This window comes from Aulostomus chinensis, chromosome 16 (genome assembly GCF_037954235.1).
Source record: "Aulostomus chinensis isolate RoL2024-O1b breed Wild chromosome 16, RoL_Achi_v1.0, whole genome shotgun sequence".
Lineage (NCBI taxonomy): Eukaryota > Metazoa > Chordata > Actinopteri > Syngnathiformes > Aulostomidae > Aulostomus > Aulostomus chinensis.
Window position 1 is genome coordinate 18,276,983 of NC_141335.1, and position 24,400 is coordinate 18,301,382.

General features: G+C 39.2%; 1 long non-coding RNA gene across 8 annotated transcripts in view; it reads left to right on the forward strand.

Moving 5' to 3' along the window:
• LOC147247724 (uncharacterized) overlaps positions 1-24,400 on the forward strand; it is a 361,363-nt gene that overhangs the window by 127,832 nt on the left and 209,131 nt on the right. For all 8 annotated transcript variants that reach the window (XR_015109542.1, XR_015109538.1, XR_015109539.1 and 5 more), the window contains one exon: positions 9,636-9,659. This is a non-coding gene — a long non-coding RNA (uncharacterized LOC147247724). The remainder of the gene's footprint in view (positions 1-9,635; positions 9,660-24,400) is intronic.

Here is a 24,400-nt window from a genome sequence, read left to right on the forward strand (position 1 = left end):
TGTCTGTACAAATTAACATGTTAGAATCAAAGTTTTCATCTTTAGTTGTGCAGTAATTAGAGAAGTAGATTGTCTCTTTGCATATGCATCTCACAAGTGGGTCTAAGTTTGACAGTTGGAGTCTTCTTTTTATGTGTGTTTAGTCCCACTAGAGTCCCATGACCAGATTAAAAGTGCTCAAGAGTTATATTTGCACATATGCGTCTTCCAAACAGGATAAAATGCACTTAATATACCAGACACCAGATGCATAACTCAGCGTAGATTCATAACTTTAGTTGCACACACACACACACACACACACACACACACACACACACACACACACACACACACACACACACACACACACACACACACACAGTGGTTTTGCCAAATATGCATATGCCTGAGATCAACCCCCCACACTTTTTAGTTTCCACTATTAATTTAATATGTCAATGGGAAGAACGAAGTGTCTTCTTTCCTATCAGAAGATGTGGGGATGGATGGATGGATGGATAGATGGATGGATGGATGGGTGAACAGACTGTGACTCACTGTCCTGTTTTCTCTGTTGGTAGCCAGCTTCCAAAGTGTGATGGCCACCAGCTTTGTTCCATGAACGCTCATTCTGTTACTGATGCTTCCAATATGGGGACAACAGAAAAAAAAATTTTTAAAAGGAAGTTGTAAATGACCCGTGTGTTCTTCAAATACTTTTTTGTGAATGCTGCCAAGGGTTGCACCACAGGTAACCTTCAGCAATTTCAAACCGTTAAATCATCACACTGTTCACGTGGACGCAATCGAGGCCCACTCAACGTGATTGGTCAAAGAAACTCAAACGGAAAACAGAGGATATCATGGCTCTTATTTCACCACTGCAACTTTGGATGTTCCGTTTGATGAACAGAGTGATTGCTGGGAAATGCAGTGCAATACACAACTTACAGCACCAAAGATGAGGACGAAAAAACAAAGCTAGAGTCAGAGTTGAGTGCCGCTTTATTCATTTTGATTTTATTTTCTCTTTCATCTGCCTTTCTCTATTTTCTTCCTTCCTTCCTTCCTTTGTTTCTCTCTTCCCCTATTACAGCCTCCCACTGTCTGCCATCCTGCCTCATCCTGTTAATGTTAATAGCGCTGGCTGCTGTTTTAATAAATTAAGCTTGATTAAGACGGTTGTCCTTTTGATTCTAATGGAGTCTTGAACAAACTCAGCCATGATAATAGAATCATCATAAAAAAAACATCTGAGAGGAGAGGTGTTTTTTTTCTTTCTCTCATTCTCTCTGCGTATTACAGATCGAGATCTAGTTTTTGCACCATATGGAAGCATCCATTGATACTGTGACTATTCCTTCTTCTTGTTTTGACCTGTGGCGGTCATCTTTTCTTTCAAACCCTGTACTCAGTAGTCGGGAAATTAATTTTCCTTTCAAGAAAAATAGGTTGTGCATGTGCACCCGAACCAACCCTTGCTACATTGACCTTACAGTGTCTACAATGGAATAATACATTTAGTGAGTGTAAAGCAAAAAAAAAGAAAAAAAAAGCCCTCTCTCACATGCATACATGCATAATGACACCAAACATTGTGACTCCAGCCACTTAGTTGATGGTCTTCCCTCCCACTTCTCTCCTTTGTCGAACGTCATCACTTTTTGTAGGCCTCCTTTGTCTCATCACATATTTGTGACTTATGTTGCTGTCCAAACAAAATGCTACAAAACCAGATGAAGTTTACAACCCTGTAATGATTTTACAACACATTTCTGTGATTTTGGCAACAACTGTGGACACAAGGTGATTGGCAGCCATTCAGTTCCATTCTATTAAGGTCTCATCCAGTGTGGTTTTATATCATGTTGGAGGATTTTCAAGCAATTTGTCTATATAATGTAAAGTTCAAGGGCAGCCTTCAGAAATTATGCTTCAGAAATATCTGTCTAGTTGAAGTGAAGTATTCTTTCTAAATGAGAATGCCTGAATACTGGCGAATATATTCAGCCATTGCATGTTAAACTAATCCTGTTGTTCAAATGCAAGGATCCTCAACACTGACTATTAGCTGTATACACAGCAAATGATGGTTTATGATTTAATCCTTTTTGGGCAGAAGGCAGTCTCAGTGGATTATAATTGTAACTTCAGTTATGGATTTTAGACTTTGGGGACAGAAAATGAAAGCGAAGTGGAATGACTTTTTTATGTCTTCCACTATATGTCCATCCATCTATCCATTTTCTACTGCTTATCCCGTTAAAGGTCGTGGGGGGGGTGGGGGGGGGGCTGGAGCCAATCCCATTTGCTGCCTTTGGGCAGGTGGGAGGATAGGTTCACCAGTCCATCACAGGGCCAACACATATAGACAGATAACCATTCCCTCTCATAGCCACACCTACTGTCAATTTAGAGTATCCAATCAGCCTAGTCCCCTCTTGCATATTGCAATAGCCTGATTTCTTTTGACACATAAGCATTCCTCCAACACCTCTCATGCTGTCTGCCCTGCCTCAATAATGCCACCAGACCCAGCAGCCCCAGACACAGGCATGACCTATTTGTCTATAAAAAAAAAGGCTAAAAACATGATTTTTTTGCCTGAGTCAATCTGCTCAATTCCATTTTTACTATGCAACCCAAATAGTCCGTGTGTGCCAGCACTGTGCTTGTCTATGTCACCACCTCCCTATCTGAGCACTCCAGCAGTAGACAGTCCGGTATATATTGCCATGGAGATACTACTCTCCTGAAGTACAGTTATGTCTGCCTTACTGCATTCTATCCTCCAGGCTTAGACAGGCGAAAGAAAAGGTTTATATTTTTGTACATGTCCTGAAATCCATCCATCCATTGTCTTCCGCTTATTCCTGTTAAGGGTCGCGGGGGGGCTGGAGCCTATCCCTGTGGCTACAGGCGAGAGGCGGGGTTCACCCTGGACAGGTCACCAGTCCATCGCAGGGTCAACATAGAGAGACGAACAACCATTCACACTCACATTCATACCTACAGTCAATTTAGAGTATCAATCAGCCTAGTCCCTAATTGCATGTCTTTGGAAGCTGGAGTACCCGGAGAGAACCCACACAGGCACAGGGAGAACATGCAAACTCCACACAGAAAGATCCCGTGCCCGAGCCGGGACTCGAACCCTAAACCTTCTTGCTGTGAGGCAACAGTGCTAACCACTGCACCACCGTGCTGCCCCTGTCCTGAAATCAAAACTTCAAATATTGCCAGTGTGTAGGATTAATGGGGACGTTAGAAGGACAATATTACCAACATTCTAACATGCTTAGTCAATCCCTTTATTAGTATCACATATATTTAATGGGGGTACAAAAACTCCAGTTGGCCCTGAAATTGTTTCATATGACAATATATGATGCCCTTTTGACCAGGACTCCTTTGAAGTGGGATCTTTCTGGCAAAATTAACAAGGATGAATAAGAGAAAAAAAATGCATCTGCTGAGCAAAACAGAGTTTTCTTACGTAAGAGGGAAGTCACTCAAACCAGTATCCAGTATCTTATTCTGCTTAAGCTTGGCTAACTGAATATTAATTTAAAATGTCCTTCAGGACTTCCACCCTCACCAGCTCAAGTATCACCATGAGGACATTTTCTTTTGTTGCCAACACAGAATGCACTTCCATCAGAGAGAGCTCAGTTTTCAGCCATTGCGCAAGTCAAAAAGGGAAGTCTTTGGTTTATTTCTGAAACACAAAAGAACTAACATCAGTTGGAAATGGATTCCAGATTTAGACCTATACATTATCATGTGATAATTGATTTGATCCTGATCTTTAAACACTGAGTACACTGCATATTATATGCCATTCAAACAGAGTGGGGAAATTGGCATACACAAACAAACACACACACACACACACACACACACACACACACACACACACTCAGAGTTCAGTTTATCAGAAAATGCACACACCTATGCAAAGATAGTCTTAATCATTTATACTGTGTGTGTCACACTGGGTCTAAATTATGATTCCTGCACTAATGCACAAGTTTGACTTTACACGCTACATGTTTTCTTTTCTTTTTTAAACCCCCAATTAAGTCAAACAGATTGGAGCATCGAAAGGTGATGGTTATTTGTAAGTCTTGGTATCGATTGTGTACCTTTTGTGATTGTCACTGTGTGTTCACACCGGTCCGGTGTGGCGCACAAATACGCAAATTCGCTCACCTGCCCGAGTAGCCAGTATTACCGGCAACGTTTCTTTCCGCCATTTCCCCATGAATATTCACAGAACTGTTGCGTTGTACCTGCCGTGGAAGGCAGAAATACGTCGGAAAACTAAACGCCGTCGTATCTGGGTTATCAACACCATCTAGAGGCAAGCTGAGTTCGGTGAATTTCACCGCTCGTGAACCTAGCTCCTTCAGGGGCTCCATCTGGATAACGGCCGCTTCAAGTGGTATTTTCGGATGAAGCAAATTTGAAAAATGTTTGAACAAGACATACGCTCATAGTATACAATTGCACATTCTTCAAAATTTTAATTAAATCAATGCACTTATTTTGAAAAGGGACCTTTTTTTTTCCAATTTAATTTTGAAGAATATTTTACATTTTAATTTATTGGTTAATATATTTCAGTTTTACATTCAAAATATAACCAATAACCATAAGCATCTGTGTTTTATATACTGAGTTAAAGACTGGCATTGTAGTCAAAGAAGGTGACTGAGAATTTGGTGCATCATCTTTACAGCTTAATGAAGATTCGAATGAACTCCTTTGTTGTACTTTCTAGACTTTACTTCAAATTAAATTGTCCAGTCTGAAATTAACAGCAAATTGAATGCTCTTTATTTTCAGGTTTCAATCTGGTCGCCAGTAATGCACACTAATGCAACACTGGCTTCTCTTTGATCCTGCCTCCATCTAACACAAGTAAATTAATGTAAAATATGTGCAGATGACAGCACCCTAGAATCAATAAAACAATGGAATTCATGAGTGATTGACAGAGTTGCCAATCAAGAGCTCACACAGGGGAGTTTGTCCCTGTGCTATCAGTAACTGTAGCTGATCATAAAAGAAAAAAGACTTAGGCATCATTCCCCTTTTAAGATAAATATGTTTTAAAATAGATCAGAGTGGGTGTTATCAGTAGAACACTTGGAAGAGGACAAAGTAGCATAATTCCAGTACAGCAATGCTCATATGCTTCAAAACATGGGCAGCCATAAGCTTCTGACAATGAATTGAAATTAATATTCAATTTAGTTTTATTATTTCAAGAAGACAGTTTTGTCTTAGCCACAATAAAAATAGCAACAATGACAGAAAATATATACAAGTGCACCATGTTGGGATTAAGCAAATAATATAAACAGTCACGAAAAGAAGCAATATAAAAGTCACTAGGTTGGTGCTAAGGGATATTAATCAGCAATTTGTATAAAAGGTCATAATGTCCATTATATATTGAATATTTGCACTGCTGCAATCCCAGAGGCAACAAGCCTTGTTTGTGGATTACTGAGAATACACCCGGATGAAGAAGACATGTATTATATTGGATGACGTACCTGAGAGAAATGGACATTTTGAAGAGTTGTTTGCAGTTGGAGACCAGGTTCACCATTAACTTCAAGCTAAATTTGCCTGACAGGTAATTAACCAAGGGGGGAAAAAAGTCTTTATTAACCCATTTGAGAGTACTTAAAAATTAAAAATAAACTTTTTAAGTGACGTTTCACTTTAAGCATCAACCAGACAATCAATCCCAAACAATTTTATTCACTTGAAAAACAGAAATGTATGCCTATATATGGCTAAAATGTTCAAATACATGTTGTTTTCTTTTATTAAGTACAGGATTTTTGTCGTGTTTTGTAGTGAAATTTCTTGTTATGAAAATAAATCATACAGAAATGTGTTGTTGTTCATGATTCAAAATGCTTCATTTGACTTCAGCAGTCTTATATAGTCACAGCAGTAAGTTATAGTGTGAAAGCAACAGCTCTCCTTTCCTGTAGCCTTGCCCATGTAAATAATCAGAATAGAGGTGATGGTCAGGTTAGATGGAACTCTTTAAAGCACACTCATACCACTTGTCTTCTATCTTGGTTCCATTGTAAACTCTTTTCCACATTAAGCTGAATGTTCACACACAAAACTATTATCTTGTGGACATGCCGTATTTTGGTTTTGTTGTGGTAATATATTGGTTTTCAAAAGATGGAATTTGCTTTAATATTCCTTTTTACCATTCAAATTCTTTGGCAACAACAAAGTGTGCACACTGCAATTTCTGTAGTGTTCTGTTATGCCGTTTTAGTCCATTTGTCCCTCGTAGTACTCCTCTGTCGCACCTTTACTGACCTGCAGATAGAAATGCCCGGTCTAACTCGATAAAGCTTGCGCGAACAGAACAGGAGCCAAAGCTCTTACCAAATCAGAATGATGTTCTGATGTTTTTAAAGCAAATAAGTATGTCCCATATTTTCTACAATGCACCCTCCTTTTGTCGTCTTCTGTGAATTGACGAGTTAAGGCTGACGTGCATTTGTGAATAGTCTTTTGTCACTTCTGAGTCAACTTTTTTTTCCCCCATTTTCAGGTTTTGTGAAAGGAATGAATGTTGATCTCAGTGAGAGAACCTGATTAAATAAAGGATAAAAAATGACTCGGACTCGCCTTGATCGCCCACGCCGCCTGTCTTGTTTGTTTTTCCTCTCTGCTGTCATTCGTTCTACTTTGTTGTCCTGTCACATTCTTTGTTCTGTCGTTTGGATTGTCCTCATTGTCTGTTTCTGTACATTACTTTTTAACATGCGTATTCAACTGGATCCTAAAAGTGCATGCTTGTGTGTGTCTGTGTATGTGTTTGTCAGTTTGACATACTTCCTACCCTCCCCGTGGAAAAAAAAAATCTTTTATATTTAAAATTCATAGAACTAGAAACAAAGAATAAAAAAAAACTGGATAGTCGAAAAGCAATGCATGTCAGGTAGATGGTGGATGGCAATATACAGTATGTATGTCTTGCATTCGGGCAATGTTGAACCTCACTCAGGTATTTAGAGGGCGTGTAATCAGAGAGCAGCGCAAAGAGGCAGTCATTAGACACCTATTCATGGGTGTGTTCGGGCGTGACATCAATCAAACCAATCAGCGTGCCGTGTGTCATTCCCTTTAAAGCCCAAGTTGCACCAGGACTTTGTTTATTGAAATTTCACTGGCACATGCATTTCAACTGAGGAGAAGTGAGTGCTTCTCATCGAAAGAAACAACCATTGCATGATAATGTCTAATGTTTGTATAAGGGAGCAGCAGGCTTTCACCAAAGCCATCAGAGGTGAGGCAGGCCTGGGAGGGGGAAACAGCTAATGTCTCCATGTTTTTGTTTGAGCATCAAGAGAACTGCATTGCATCTGCCCGCCTGACTGATGCACCCTTTAAATAGCACTCCACACATAACTCCACTGTTCAAAGACCAGCCTCTTCTCGGTCTACTGTATAAACATGTTCTGAAAATAGCAATGCGTCATAGCTGTGCCACACAAGCCTTCATTAACATGCTAATGCACCCGCTAGTGCAGGTGAACAACTTCATATGCTAGTTAAAGGGCTATGGTGCTTGTGGTGTAATCGTCATTTGTAGCAGGTTGAAAGTAACAATGATGGTTGTGCTTGAGAGAGCACCAACTCTTGCCATGCGTAAGATGGGGCCCAAAGACTTATAGTGTGTCCAAAATCACATACTTCCATACTACATACTTAAAATTTTGAGTATACTCAAGTCAAAATGTAAAACAAAAATATGGATAGTATGCGAAGATTGGTTGTGCAAAAGTACCCGAATGACGTACTCAAATCGGTTAGGATTTTGAGTATACAACTGTGGACACTTGCCGCACTCATTTCATTAATGAACGCTGTGGTGAGATTTGGTCACCACTGACTTGTGTAGAGTCATCAAGTCAACTGACTTGTGATCTGTGATTGGTCAAATTTATATTATGGGACATTTCCTCAAGATTGAAAACAGCCAAAAAAGAGCCATACATAAGTAGGTGCTAAAGTATAGTTTTCTGTACCCCGCCTCTCGCCCGAAGTCAGCTGGAATAGGCTCCAGCTGCCCCCCAACAGATAAGTGGTTTAGAAAATGGATGGATGGATGGATTATTGTGGCATTATTGATCTTAGATACAAGCACTTAACAAGTGTTACTTAAGCAAAAGTTACTTTTCAACTAACTCTATTATTATAAAGTTGGAAGTCTATTCTTTAAATAACTCTTTATCCCAACTCCTTTTCCTAAATATACAACCCACCAAACCCATCCTAAAAACATCTATCCTTGTTTTTAATTAACCCTAGTGAATTATACTAGACTAGAGATTACTCAACTGAAGGTTAACTAAGCATTAACAATTAATGTACCCTTTTTGTAGTGTTATCAAATAAAGAAATAGTTTGCCACTGACTTAGACAGAATGTTCAGTCTCAAATAATGTTAAAGGGACCTTAAAGCATCTCTACAACCAACCAAGACACCTTTTATTTGCATTATGTTAAATAAACTAAATAGTATTCAAATACCAAGATTGTGTGTTTGTGTCATGCTACATAGTAACAGACACAAATACATATACATTTTACATTTCTGAATACTTAAAATGGAGATAGAATGTGATATTCTTTGTATTTTATGCTAAAAGCAAACAAAAGGAGCAGGCCATTTTGGTCATTTCATAATTTGTATAAAAGTGGGAAAAGCTGCTAACTTGAACAAATGCATTGGGTAATTGTTTTGTTGTGAGGAAAGTAACACAGAAGCCAACTGAATGAAAAATGCATGTTTTTGGCTTAAAATCATAATAAGGAATAAAATCTTGGCCACATGACTACGTTTTTCCCTTCTTCTTTATTTAGCATCACATGAAAATATACTCAGATACTTTCTTGCTTCTACTTTAATCTGCATCCTTTCTACATTTTCAAGGTGTTTTTCCACCTCTCTCCATCAGACAGTGCATGTATGCCAATAAGCATCTTCATTGAAACTGTATGTCTAGATGTGTATTTTTGCAACTGCCACCTCCCTCCTTCTCCCTTTCACTACCATAAAAGCTCTCTCTCTTTCAATGCTACTACCTCTTCATCTCTCTGATATACATAGCAATGACCCCTGTCTCAGTCATGCCGGCACCATACTGTGAATTCCATCTAAGCAGAAAAACAAGTGGAGATTGTTATGCAAATGGCTATGTTTGTATCCTTATTTGTGCACTGGGAGGCAGTGAGAGAAGGAAAATAAAGAGTGGAAAAAGGTACAGAAACAGAAAGAGCAAGAGAGGGAGGAAAGGGAAAATCAAAAGGGAGAAGAAACAAAAATGGAAGGGGAAGGAAGTATAAAGATGCAGCCAACACAGACAGGGTGGCGTGATTAAATGCTGTTCTGAATGTATGTTTACAGGAATAAAATGTGCCTTAAGCAGGCGGTCGGTACCTGCTGGATGTGTTTACGATGTACGACATTCTCTCTGATAAGCTACGAGGAATTTCAGTAACTGTGTATCATGCAAATGCGAGTCTCTTACAGGTGTGTATATTTTATATATGTCTGTTTCTAGAAATGCTGACTCTGCGCTTTCTTTTTTCTGTCACAGCTGTGCATCCTACAGTCAAACACAGTAAGTTTATAAACACACGCACACACAAATACACACAGACACAGCACGAAGAACTGGGAGGAAATGAATGGAAATAGCAGGTCACTAACTGTTTAATTGTCATTGCACTTCATTGGGAACACATCAATTGGGCACTGCTTCACTGAGCAGAAAACAATGGCTTTACACACATACACACATACACACACACACACACACACACACATGCATACAAATTCAAATAGGTAAACAGACTTAAATGCAGAAGATAGAAACTGGATCTTCACTAAACATTTCAATCCTGTCTCATACAAGTATGCTCACATATCAGTAGATTACTTTCCTAAATGCATTTTGTAGAGATTATTATAATGTAAATGGTATGGTAAACACAGGACCTTTATGGTTCTCAGTGCAATGTGGTTTGTGTTTCATCTAATACCCTGATTTATGTGCCATCAATTTATTACGACATCTTTATGTACATTGTTATTATCATGCAAAATAATTACAAGAGTAAAAATATTGCTGTAAATAAGATTACTTTCGACATAATAAATGATGAGGGTATGGGAAAAAGACAAATTAAAAAAGGAAAAGCATGCTGCTCCCCCATAAAAAGTCACATTTGTACTTTGAAAAAGGATCAGTAACATTATCAGAACATGACCCCCCAAAATATAAATAGCATTTAGCAAATAGCACTTTTGAAAAAAAAAAGGGGGGGGGGGATACAACATGTAGCATTACTCTGATGATCGCCAAGTCATCTCCTTTCTCAAAGTTAACCAGATTAGCAACTAGCACTAATTTAGTTGGGATTCCACGATAAATACAAGCACAAATCCGGGTTGCAAATCCCCCAGTTATCTGATACAATCTATGAGCTACCAGAAAATACAACACAAATTAATGCACATGCATTGCAAATGACTGCAGAGCAATTAAATAATAAACTTAAAAAATGTAATATTAAACCAATGTATAGACAACATGTAAAGATAGCCCACCAAAAAGGTTATTTTCCCCCTGTTAAAATAAAGCTAACTGAGAACTTCAGGTAGCTTCTTGGCCTTATTAGCATCACTGGGACAGTAAAATAGAGACAGAGAAAGGGAAATTCCACGTTTAAAAAAAATATGCAGTAAGATGATAAATCCTGACATGAAAGACACAGAGTGATCCGGGTCTGATGACATGTGCATGAAAACTCTTCTTTAATGACATTACTGATGAACAGACTTCATCCAGTTGAGTACTGAAGGCATTGAGGCTCTGAATATGGCAGCAAACTATTTCACTCCTTAATGAAGTGAGCAGTCCGGTCAACTGCTGCCGCGTGTACCTCCTTTATTCATACACAGCTGGAATATGTGGCAAAAGTGTTTCATAACCGTGGGCATGAGATGATTTGTTGATTTGAGTGGACTTCCATGGCCTGCGTGAACTTTAATGCTGAGACATGTTTAATTGCACATTCTATTGCCTTTTCAAGACAACTATGAAATGCATTGACAGCGAAGACATTTGTGAATGTATCTGGTTATGTTGACAAAAACTGCACTTGGAGCAGAATTTTTTTTCTTACAGACAGAGTTTTGGAATGTAATATTTAGGAGACATTACGCCTCAACAGCATATAACTCAGTAAGATTCTTCATCTCACTTTTTCCTTTTTTGGACACGGTTACTTGTTCTGTCTTTTCGACTATCTGTGTGCATATCACTCACACACAAACACTCACTTCTTCTTCTCCCTCGCTCTCTCTCTCTCTCTCTCTCTCTCTCTCTGGCTCCTTAGCTTTCAGACACACTTGCAAACACACACACGCTTGATCGTTATCCAGCAGTGTCATCAATTATTAGGTCTGCTTTATGAAACCCCGGTGCAACTTGCCACCAAACACTCCCTGTGTATTGCTATTCACAATGGACCCTGATCCCACATACTTTTTTTTTATTGCTGTGTCTTGAATGAAGGTTGCATCAGTTTACATCAGCAGCAGACACAGTGGTGGGCTGGACACCTCCACCCCCCCCCAGCTGTGAGGGCAGCACAGATGTAAAGAGAGTCAGTGAACAGGCCACATCACCCTAAATGTTGTGTTGTTGCACTCTTTTAAATGATTTGGTTTGCAATAGCCTTTTAAACTCCAATGACTACAGCTCTAATCCGCCTGAGGACACTGATATTATTTAGGTTGTGAGGTGAATTCACAATATATCTGCAAGAAAGTAGAACCTAAAGTGACACTTATGATAAAAGATTGAGTTCTACAATAATTGCCATGCATTTGGTGCATTATAGTTCTAATAAATGAATATATAGATTAAATCCTAGTTTAAATAAAGCAAACCCTTCAAAGCAGTGATTCCCTTTTCAAGGGCCACAATCCCCTAGCCTAGTTACATTTTTTTTCATTATTGTAATTGCCTTGACTTATCACAATATATTTAAGTATGTACGACTGATAAAATAAAGTAATGGGATTTGATTTATTTGATATTCTGAGCAAGCTTTTTTCATGCAGCAAATATTATCTTTAGTCGATAATCCAGATTGATGGAATATGTTGTCATCAGCGGAAAAAAGTTTCAAATGGATCAGTGGCTATCATGTGGCAAGTGAATGATCATAAAATGAAAATGATACTGTAAAAAAAAAAAAAAACTCTCTAAAAAAAAAAGCAAAGGGGTAACCACTGCCTCACAGTAAGAAGGTCCCCAGTTACAGTGCTACTGTGTTCAGTGGATACCTTCTCTGTAGAAGATTGGTTAAATACAGAGGAGATTTTTAGGTATATAGCCTATGTACAATGTAAATAAAGACTTCTTTCTCTCTAAGTACAAAGTAATCAGGTGAGTCCCCAGTGGGATTTACAAGTGTGGAAAGAAGACTCTGTATGCTATACCCATGGTGAATGTAAATAAATGCCTGAAACTCTGGCAGGTTCATTCAGCATCTTTAAACTAAAGTTTAAACATTAATAAATATCCAGGCGTCCAACATGTTTTAATTTTGTCAAAAATGTTCATAGGCTACTGGATTTATCAGCCAAATGACTTAACGTATTATGCTATTACTCGAACTCTGTCTGAACTGAAACTTAGTGATTTTCTTCATTTTTTTTAATTTTTATTTTCTTATCATCATTATGAATGAGCTTTCAAGCCATATCCCAGGAGAGAGCAGTTGCAGATTTACTCAAACCACTTCGTCTGGCACCAACAATTATGTCACAATCCAAATCACTGAATAGCAGTGATTTGGATTACAAATGTTGGAATGAGAAAACTGATCACACTGTGATCAGTTTTCTCATTCCAACATTTGTTGACATTATACAGAAGCTGTTGACCCACATTGAGTTTCATGCATCGTTCTGTTGTCACAAAATTGTCTCATTCGATAATTGCACAAAAAAATATATATATTACCAGTGATGTGATTTTACAGATGCTCCTTGCTAACATCGAGTGCTGCTAATGCTAACAATACTACTTATGAAACTAACAATAACAAGGAAAAAAGCTTTGGCAACACAGCTGAATGTTTGACAATGTAATGAAGACAGTAGGTTTGTAGGGGACTGTGGGCGGGAAGGTAGACGTTCTATTTTCATTTTCAACCTCTACCAAATTCTCATCATAATTATGTCAATATCCCTCCAAATGCAAACACGTCCAATTTTGACAGAAAGTAATATGGTAAAAGGCCATTAAAATGAGCCCCCCCTTCACAGATACAGACACACACACACACACACACACACACACACACACACACACCAATCACCTTCCAACTTGCCCCCCACCCTCCATCCAATAAAACTTTTGGCATGCCTGTGCTGTTGTAATTGGCAGCCAGCTTGCCATGCCGATAGACTCCCCTCAGTCCTCCGGGTCAAGAGTAATTTACTGAGCTGCTAAACGCCACTAGTTTTCTCTCTTCCTCTCTTTTTACCCCATCCAATCCAGTCACCCACTCCACCTCCTCCCCCTTGCTCTTTTTTTCCCCCCTCACTATCCCATATTGGAATTCCCATTCAGGGTGTATTACAAGCTGAGATGATGGCTTAATCCCTTGTTAATTAGGGACAACATCTCCAGCAGCTGAGGCTAAAGCAGAGAGCGGCAGAGGCTCCTGAGACATGAGGGCTCTGGCCAAGCTTGCGGCCCAGTCAGGAGAGCCTGGCTCACACTAAGAGAGCTGGCGAGGGATTGGGGGTGAGGAGGGGGTAGTGGTGGTGGCAGTGGCTGCTTGAATGTTGTGCTGGATGAGGTTTGAAAGGCTGTCTAATCCCCCACTGATACTCCTCTAGGCTAATATAGCCTGGACAAGTGAGCAAGCGGATGCTCCTGTTGGCTCAGCTCTGGCCAATTCCACTGAGTTTGATTGGGTCAAACCACTGTGCTCTCACTGGCTTTTTAAATGGGAATTCTGTTAGAGATCTGAACCTTTGAAAATGGTTGGCTTTCACCAAACAAAAGGGCTTTTCATTTAGATTTGCACACATTTGACTATATATACTCAATTTATCAGGGTTTCGGAGGTTGCTATACTGTACTGTTTGTATGTGTGCATTTGTGCTTGCTTGTGACCTCATACGGTTTTCTTGACAGCTATGGAGCAAATTTCCTATGGTGCACACCCACTGGAAACCCAGTAAAGCAAACAAACAAGATTAATCCTAGTCATAGCAGTCTCTACATTATGCCTTCTTGTATAAAACTGTCTTGAGTAAACCTGCAACAGGAAGAATTTGCAGGGGTGTGTGTGTGTGTGTGTGTGTGTGTGTGGGGGGGGGGGGGGGTCATCAAAAAAGGTGGTTGAAAAGTGCATCTCCTAACATTTCCTTTTCATGTGGCAACAAAAGCCCATTTATTTGGACCTACATTTCCACTGGCTAAGTGTTTGAGTGTAGTCTTAGCAGAGAGCATTATAAATACATCCCATGCAGCTTCTTGCTGTCCCCTTCACCACCTCCCGGACGGCCCAGACTCCTGGGGAGCTCCAAAAAATAGGTAATTATCCAGCACCATACCACCTGCTGCTTCCTACCTGCGCGTCCAGCACCACTGGAGGGAAGGATGGATTGAGGGGGTAAGGGAGAGAGAGAGATAGATGGAAAAGCAAAGGGATTCAAGGTGGTGGGTGGTGTGTGTGTGTGTGTGTGTGTGTGTGTGTGTGTGTGTGTGTGTGTGTGTGTGTGTGTGTGTGTGTGTGTGTGTGTGTGTGTGTGTGTGTGTGTGTGAATATGGAAATGGAAAAGAATGGAAATGGTGCAAGGGATACATGACAAAGAAATGAAGTGAGTCAACTCACAATTACACGTAAAGGTTTGCAGAATTCCTGTGTAAAAACAAGTATCAAGGAAATTTTTAAAAAATCACAGGAAGAGATAAACTGAATTCTGTTCTGTCTGAAATAGAATATGGTGGGGGTAACGTTCAGTAAATCAATCTAATTGGGTAAGTATGTCTCGATATAAAATAATCAGATCCAGCTACATGTTGGAACATATTGTGCATAGTTTTACTAAGAATGTTTAATATAATTTGGCAAAGGAATCACTTGGGGCATCAAACTCAACCTTAAATTGATCTGAACCTCACAAGAGCTAAGAGATCTGTTTGTGCCTGGTTGAGATGTTTACTAAATCTGGTTGCACAAACTGTAAAATCTTATTCAATCCCAAAGGAGAATACAAAGTTTCACCAGTGTCAGACTGAAAATTCAATGCACTTTTATTTTTATTGTCATTTATTGCAATCTATGACACAGGTTTTCTCTTAATGTGTCAGCAGAATGTCCTGATTCGGACTTTATATCTAATGATTACATACTTCATACCTGTTTACAGATAAAATGTTTCTCTTAGCTCAGTTTGTGTTGACAAATTTACCAATTGTGTAGAAGAGAGCTATTTAAAGATACAGTCCGTGCTTCAAATAGATGCTTCTTGTGTGCTTCTTGACTTGGATCCATATTTTTTGTTTTTCATTTTCATTTTAATTCTTGTTATTGCTCTTGTCTATGTGTGCTGGGCATCTTTTGGAGCATGACAATTACCTTACCCATACCTCAAAGACATTGTCTAGTACAAGCAAAGTGTTATTTTTCCAGTTGCATGCTCAGATCAAAGTTTTTATTTGCTATTGCATGCTAGCATGCTAAAATAGTATGTTCTTCTATGAATTCAGCCTTTAGCTCAAAATACTTTTATATTTGAGTAAAGCCTATCAGATCAAGAAGGTCACACTACGATTGAGCACTAAAACAACTGACTCACACTGCCATCCTAAGAAATGCTATTTAATATTTCAGGGACAAGTGTATGACTCTATCTGCTTTTTATTTTTCTCCAAGTATATTCCACACTCTAGTTCTACAAGGCATAAAGGTTACCAGTTTCTCTCGACTGTGGGGAAGGTTTGAATCCTTCTAGTGAAAAGTTCTTTTGATACATTGTGGACAAAGCACTATATTGATAAAATGGGGCCTTCGGCATATGCATAGCTATTCTCATTGAATGCATGCACTGCACTGCTCTTACACTGAAAATATACAATGCAAATGAATAGAAAGTGAGTGAAAGGAGGTGAAAAAAAGCTCTGCTCTTGTGGCTCACCCTGTTAAATGTCTTTATTAGGAGTCAGGGACTGATCACACCGCTAAGTGACCTGCCAAGGTCACAGAGAAAGGGCAGCAGTGGTAATTAGTATGCTCTTTGGTGCAGCAGGGCCGCATTCGGCTTCAGCGACATTAGTAGGCTTCACTGTGGGACTACGAGGTTATGCAAAGCTACAATAGCCATTTGTCTGCTCACTTCTCAGTAGACAGTGCTGGGCTGGGCTGTGTTCATCATTAGTTTGACCCGTCTGGATACGTAGCCTTGTGAGCAGGTACATTAAAGCTAAAATATATCTATTTAGTCTGATTCAAAAAAACACATGTGAAGGCCAGTAACATGCAATATTGTGGAGTAACATGTAAGTGATTAAAATATGAAACGCTATTTGCTAACTAATCTCAGGAGATGCAACAAGTTGGTTGATTTTATTTGTTCACTTCAGTGAGATGAGAGCATAAACACTGGCAGGGATGATATTTATTGCATCTGTCAGTTTACTAGAAGTTTACATAGAGATTGATAACCAACTACAAGTTGTGACCTCTTTTAAAGCATGAGTCTGTTCACCTCAGTTACTTGCTTTGTCTGGTCAGAAATTGGATATTGTACAGTAAGTAAGCTGTTGCTGGTCACTGAAAACATCCAGCTCTCTGGATTGATGCCTTTGAAAGCAGCATTGATTGATTTATCCTTTAGCAGCTTAAAATTGATCCAGATATTGTTACCAGAAAGATGATGGACGCTGAAGACTGAAAGTAAGACTTAATAACAGTAATAGTTGGGGCGTCAGCAAAATCAATACTCCATGTTGTGTTGCTGCTGGATATATTCAGGCAAAGGTTTGCTAACAAGAGTTGTGATAACTTTTTAAGATAATCAAAGTGGGGCAGCTTTTGACAGGAGGGTCATTTTTCACCAGACCAAGCTCAGGCTGGTCTGTTTCAACTTGCAGTGCTACTTTGTTCCTCAAGAGGTGACAGTTAGTCACTGCGGTGTGAAGGAGCCAAAGCACTTCTCTGATCTCTCTCCAGAGCTCTCCCCCCGGTGATAGTCTGGCACTGTAGAGTGAAAGTACCGCTGCTGTAATGGAAGGTTGCACCTATAATCATACTCATGGAGTTACGGTAACTAACAATCTGTCTCTGGAGCTCTTCACCCAGCAAGACGTAAAGACTTATCCCCTTCCTGCTCCCTTTCATTCAGGATCTGGTAACTTTTTGTCTTTATATACATTTTTTCCTATTTCCTTATTCCTCTGCCTCTTTTCTTTAGTCAATGAATGAAATAAACTAAGCAAATAATGAATAATAGACACTGTAGCAGCATAAGGGAGCTGAGGCTACACTGCAGGATTATTATTATTATTATTATTATGATTTTTGTAATTAACCAAATCTTTGCCTATGTGACTGTTGGAATGTACTGGTGACTTCAAAATTTCACCTTTAGGTCATGCTAAGGAGGTTAGCTTTTTTTTGCAACAGAATTAGACACCAAAACTTTCTGGGGATCTTAAGTGTCACATGAACTGTACATTTGAAGAAAAGAAACACAGAAGCATTTTAAGAAAGAAGTTGAGAACAAATGAAACAGAAAAGTAATGCATGAGTGATTTCATCTTTCAAGTGACTTTCCACTACATCACTATTAAAGAAAGAAAAAAAATCAATCATTTTATAAAGAGTCAACCAAATTTGACTGCTGCTGCTGTTTTAGTTGGAGTGTGTAAAGGCGCATGATAAAGCCCTCATCACCCTGTCCATGTCCTTCCCCCTTCCTGCAGGGTAAAGCTGGACTAAAGTCTCCAGCAGCCATTAATATGCACATTGTAAGCCAGCCAGCACCGGGCTGGGCTTCAGTAACCATTGTTCCACCACAATCAAATTAGCCCTGCTGATGAGGCCTGAGCTCTGTGACCTCCATGAGCCCAGTGGCTTCCCAGCTGCAGAAATGACAAAGTAGATCTGAGAGCTTGGGTCTTTAGGGATGACAGGGGCTCACATACTCATTTCTGATTATGTTGGATCTCCCTTTATTTATATATTTACACACTGGAAGTAATTGAGATGAGGTGTTGCTTGCGATATATGAAACAGATACCCCCCCCCCCCCCCGACATGCGAAGTTGCTGTTGATATTTAGCAAGAAAAGGACTTTTATAATGTGTGTGTGTGTGTGTGTGTGTGTGTGTATTTTGCAAGTGTTAGTTACATTAGTTTAGTCTCTGCAACTAGTGTGCATGTCACACCTAGACATTGACAGTCAGCTCATCCCTCCCGGATCCCTTCAGACCATCCACCCCCCTTCCCTCCCTTCACCTCTCATCCACATTTGTCTGATTTAGTGTGATCAGATGTGAGAGCCGACACCTGCTGCTGTTGTTAATGCACCGTGGGCTCCACATAATAGCAGCTCACACTGCTTATACTCGTACTCTGCTGTGGGGGACCATGAATCAGGTGGCAACTGGAGAAAAAAAGAGATGGGAAATTAGATATGCAGCACACCAATATTTACAGCCCCGATATATGCTGATGAAAGTAGCCCTCGATTAATGTTTTATATCTTCTATCCAGACGCATTTTTTTTTTGTCAATTTGATGTCGCCACCCATAGAATACTGAAGGGTTTGATGTGAACTCAACACCACCACAAATGAATTGAATAATTTTGGGAGATATTTGATCACCAAAAATGGTTCAGTTGATACCTTCTGAAAGAAGTGTTGTGAGTCTTTGCTAAGGTGCTTTGAAGCTGGTCTGGCTTATGATGGCCAGAAACCTCAGGCACTATATTTAAGTCTGTGGTCTAAACTGGAAGTTGTCAGTACCTTTAGGGGTTCTAGTCCATTGAGAGTAGTTAAAGGGTTCGTAATCTTACTGCCAAGTCTGGCAGACAGTGTGCAGGGGTTGTCATTTTCCTTCAAACAATTCTGGTGTGTTTGGGCATAAATAAAATCAAATTCCACCTCACCCCTATGTAAAGGTGACCCATCCAGGGTGTACCACACCTCTTGCCCAATGTCAGCTGGGATAGGCTCCAAAACCCCCAGGACCCTTAACGGATAAGTGTTATAGAAAATGGATGGATGGATGGTTGCTATTTAAAGGATGTTTTAACTGTTAATAAAACAACTATACACCAATGCAATAATAAATACATTGATTTTAAAGTTCTCCACATGCTGACACAATACACAACTTTAACATTTTACTGAAGAATGTTTTCGTTGTGACCCTCTAGATGTTTTTACTACTGCACATTTTTTTTCACGTTTGGAACAGGTTTAAGTGCAGCTGCTTACTTTAGTGCATTTGTATGTCTAAATAGCGTGCACTTCGAATACAGGAAAAAAGGCTGCACCAGTGATATTAGACCTACCCTTTGCACCATCAAGCCCCTTGACTACTCCTCATTTATAGCTCTAAGCACAAAGATGAGTGAAACTAACAATGCTACCTGTGGGCTGGGGGCAAGGTAGAGGCCTTTACTGCATGTTATTGTTGTTTTTTTGTTGTTGTTTTTTTATGTCACCTTCCTGTGTATCACATTTGTGAAGCAAGCCTATTTCCAAGGAGTTCTCAGAGAGCCCAAGTGACCTGCAGTTTTGATACAGATCAGTGAAGGTTCACCGGGAGAGTGTTGCACAGAGGAAAAGGGTAAAGACATCACACATCTGATCACACAATTACACTCCAGATAATGACAGATCAGGTGTCTGCTGAATGGTCCTGGTGAAGAGAGAAGATGAGAGGAAGGGTGTAAAACATGTTCAAACTGATACCTTGACAGTCTGAATGTTTTTCTTCTTTCGCCAGGCAGATATCTCACAGTTGAGAGAAAATGTCGGCACCCATACTTATGGGTACTTAAGTGGAAATGAGCTTGTTAGAATTTCGACCTTTGTCTCTATAATTTGACAAGTACAACATGACGGAAGAGACTAAATTTCACTGTGTCAAGGTACCATGTCAAGACCCTGGTGATTACCCCAAGCCTTCTGCTTTCTCTGTAAAGTTCTGGACAGGCATATGTTCTGTTGTTAATTCTTACAGTCCAAAGTAGTGGTTTGAACTACGTTTAATAATTGTATTTTTAGTGGTATGAATCAAGACCTGTACATTGATGTATGTTGTCTCTTCAGGACAGATTCTTGAACTTAAACTTTGCTTTGTCTAACTTAATAAATTACAGTGTATTTAAGGTTAAGGTTTATCCATTTCAGCTGGAAGGAAATCCTTTATTTTTTCTTTTGTTATCAGGTAATCAGGTATCAGGTAACATAACCCTGTCCCAAATGAATATAAACACATTGCCATTTTGGCTGTTTTTCATTGAAGACCAAAACCAAAAATAAACACATAAATAAATAAATAAATAAATAAATACTTGAAGAAATTAATAAATAAAATAATACACTATTAAAGGTACCAAAAATAATGTTAATCATTTTAATTTAAAAAAATACATGCAGGCAGTGATTAATTGATACAGTCTGATTTATTAATATTTTGGATTTTAATTTGCTTCTGAATTTATTTACTGTTTGTATTAAGTCCCATAATTATGTTTTTGTTTCATTTTACTTATTTATTAGTTCAAGTTTCATGTCAATTTAGTTATTTTCAAATATAATTATTTTACCATTGCTCTTTTTGACAGAACTGATAAGCACGGTTTTCTTATTATCCGAGGTTTCTGATCTCCAGTAGTTTAAAACACATGCAGGAGATACAGATGTTCCACCACACTGGAACATTGCACCTTTGCTCCCTACCTTGTCACTCAGTGGTTGTCCTCCTCCTCTCTGTCTTAGCTCACTTTATCGCTCTTCTTAGCAGCTGGATTGAATACTGATGGAGCTGACTCTGGATCTGATTAAGCCCCTGCTCGGTAAAATCAGACACTAGACATAAATATCTGGGGGCATCTATGAAAAAGAGGACCAAGTGTGGATCAGGTTTCTACCCCTGATGAAAATGGATGCGACTTGACCAGTCGCAGAGTGACTCAACATGTCAGCTCTAAAGAGACAGGCCATTTTTATCATTAGAGCTAATTTCATCTTCCTCTTCTTGTGTCTCCATTGTTAGTCTCTCATTTAGTGGGGATATGCATAACCCTGACTGTCCATTGTCATAAACTTCAACCAGTTTCACACACCAGGCCCTGAATTATTGCCAACGTGTGTAGGTTTTTTTTTTATTTATTTAATCTGTGTGGAAATTATAAATACAGGAAGTAAGAGATCAAAAGCTGTAGAATCCTGTCCATGCAACAGTTGTGATAAGTATTTAGAAATGATAAAATACACCAAAGGCAAAAAAGCAGCCACTTTTATGTGTCTAAATTATACTTTTTTTTCTTTCTCTTCCCTTCCCCTTTATTTTTTCCCCTTATCTCCTACTTAGTTGCGCCCAAACAAACAGTCACAGACAGACGCATGCTCAACTATGTTAGCATTAACAAGAAGCTGCAGCTAAGCCATCTTGGTGGAGATACATCAATGATTAGAACCACCCTCTTCCCCTCTGAAATCACCAGTGTGGAAATAAAGTATATTGCATTCCTAGTGAGTTAAGACTCTGTTACACTACAAAACAGATACACACTAAGAAAGCTGAGGACCCAGCTGATGCTTCATTTTACACAAATTGGAATTTATTGGTAACCCCTGCATAAAGATTGATGTCTTAAATGTATTTTTGTAAATAATTTTCCTGCATCCACACTTAAGCCCGAGCAGAACTGTTGAAAAGGCACACCAAAAGACACGGGCCTGATGATCAGTAGGGTTAACGTCTGGCAATCAATATGTTTCAACAGCAAACGGCTGGTAGAACTCTTGTGAATTTTAGGTCTGGCATATGCATATGCAAGAAAAGTTAGCAATAATTCACACATATATTCTTGATGTGCCCTAGAGAGTTAGTAAATCCACATTTTGACAAATATAATATCATGAGGCTAAATGTCAATGCAATTTATTTTGCAGTGTAGACAAAGGTAGAAAAATTACATTATTTGATATTTGATGTTCATTTTAAGAACTTGGGACAGAATTATTTCAGTCTGGACCCTGACTTTTGAAAGCTTGCTCTCTGTTCTGGCAATGCTTTAATGTATCCACTAGAGGCTCCCTGTTGATTATAACAAACACACACACGCACACACACACACACACACGTTTTTTTGTTCACACTCTCATGCTGTTCCCCTCAAGCACACTCCAACAGAGCAGGGACCAGGGTGTATTGCTATTTGGCGTTGCAGGGCATTAGCCACTGATGTCTTAACACTTGTAAATGAACCCTCCGCCCCTCCTAATCTGTCACTTTAATGCACTATAGATTTTATTTCAGCCTCTGTAGTATCACATTCTCAATAATAATCATCAAGCCGACGCTGTTGTCCCCTCCCGCAGAAATTAAATCTTGCCGCTGAGTGCAAAACTAATAAAAGATGTTGCCGAAGGAAATAAAAAAATAAATATGATGAATCATAAGCAGCAGGGATTTGTATTCAGATGCAAAAGACAATTACACACAAAGAGTTTGAATTTATCAGCTACTTCGTCTCTCAAAGGCTCAATAATGGGCCACCATCACTGGGCGCTGGGAGCTGCACACACACACACACACACACACACACACACACACACACACACACACACACACACACTGATCTCATGTGCATCACACTCAGTATGCAAACACTATTGTATATTAAGTATTTGGTATACATACACACAGAGATTTACTCTCATGCCCCAGAACACAAACAAGTGATTTAGTTTAACTTTAAATGCTTGATGTGGAATTGCTATTTGAAAATGTTTTCTCTGTTCTTTAGTGCTGCTCTTGTTGTTGTTGATTATCACAAATTTCTCAACAATGCCATTACTGCAGTGTCTGATGAAGTTACAAAACCTATAATCTCTGACTTTAGTCTCAAGGTCTGACTTTGATACTGGGGGTGCTTACTCTAATCTCTTACATTGATTTCAGTCATTTGCCTGTCATTTGACTGCTCTGATCAACACATTCATACATACTTACATCTACGGCATCAAAACTATCCAGAATCTTGTATCATTCCTTTCTGTCATTCCAATAGCTTTGTTATCTCAGACCCACAAACTTGCCACTGCACTTCCTTTGGGCTCAAGTAAGACTGTATACACACAAAGTTTGATCCTGATCCAATGCTGACTGATTTTAAGGAAAAAAAGTTGAAGTAATTTTTGTAGTGATTCAATTCAAGCCTTTCAAGTAAAATGGACATTATCTTTATTCAATTGTACCTGTTTAGTTTCCATAACTGAAGGATTTTAGTGAATTTGCATGTTGATCAACATAAATTGGTGAGAAAAGTGATGTTAAACTAAAAACAAAAGAAACCAAGCTGTAGCATCCCCATGATAACCCAGATGAATAGATGGCTTCTCTGATGTCTGTTGTTGACCTAACCATTGACAAATACAATACCATATCAATCAATTTGACTTTATTTTATTTTTATTTTATTCACTTTATTTTCCCTGACAACAAGGGAAGGGCTATATGTCTGTAATGTCTTGGAACTACTATTTCTCTGTATATATATACACACACACACACATATATAGCAGTGGTTGACTTCCTTGCTGCCCCTCATGGCTTCCATTTGCCTGAGGGATCCCGAGGTACTTGTAAATGCTCTGCATTTCATCTATATTTCCTTCTGTTCTGATCATCTTACCTCTCCATGATACCATCCGGCCATATTTGTCATCCCGATATCATTGCTGTAGATCCTGGTGGTGTTGATCAGTGAGTCAATTTCTTGTTCATTCCTGGCTTACACCTTGATGTCATCCATGTAGAGTAGGTGGCTAATTGTTGCTAACCTTTGGAACCGATATCTATAACCATTCCTCAAGTGTTAGTTCCAATTCCTTTCTGAACCCCGTTCATGTATTGACCCAGATGTTTACTTATTTTAGCTGCCAAGAAACCTGACAGACTTACATCTTGTGGAGAGGCAGGTTATTGGTCAGTCGTTTGATGGAATGGGTCCCTTCTGGGGGTCCTTCATGTTCAGGGCTTTCCTGCCCTAAGTTAGCCACTCTGTAAGTGCATCCTTTCC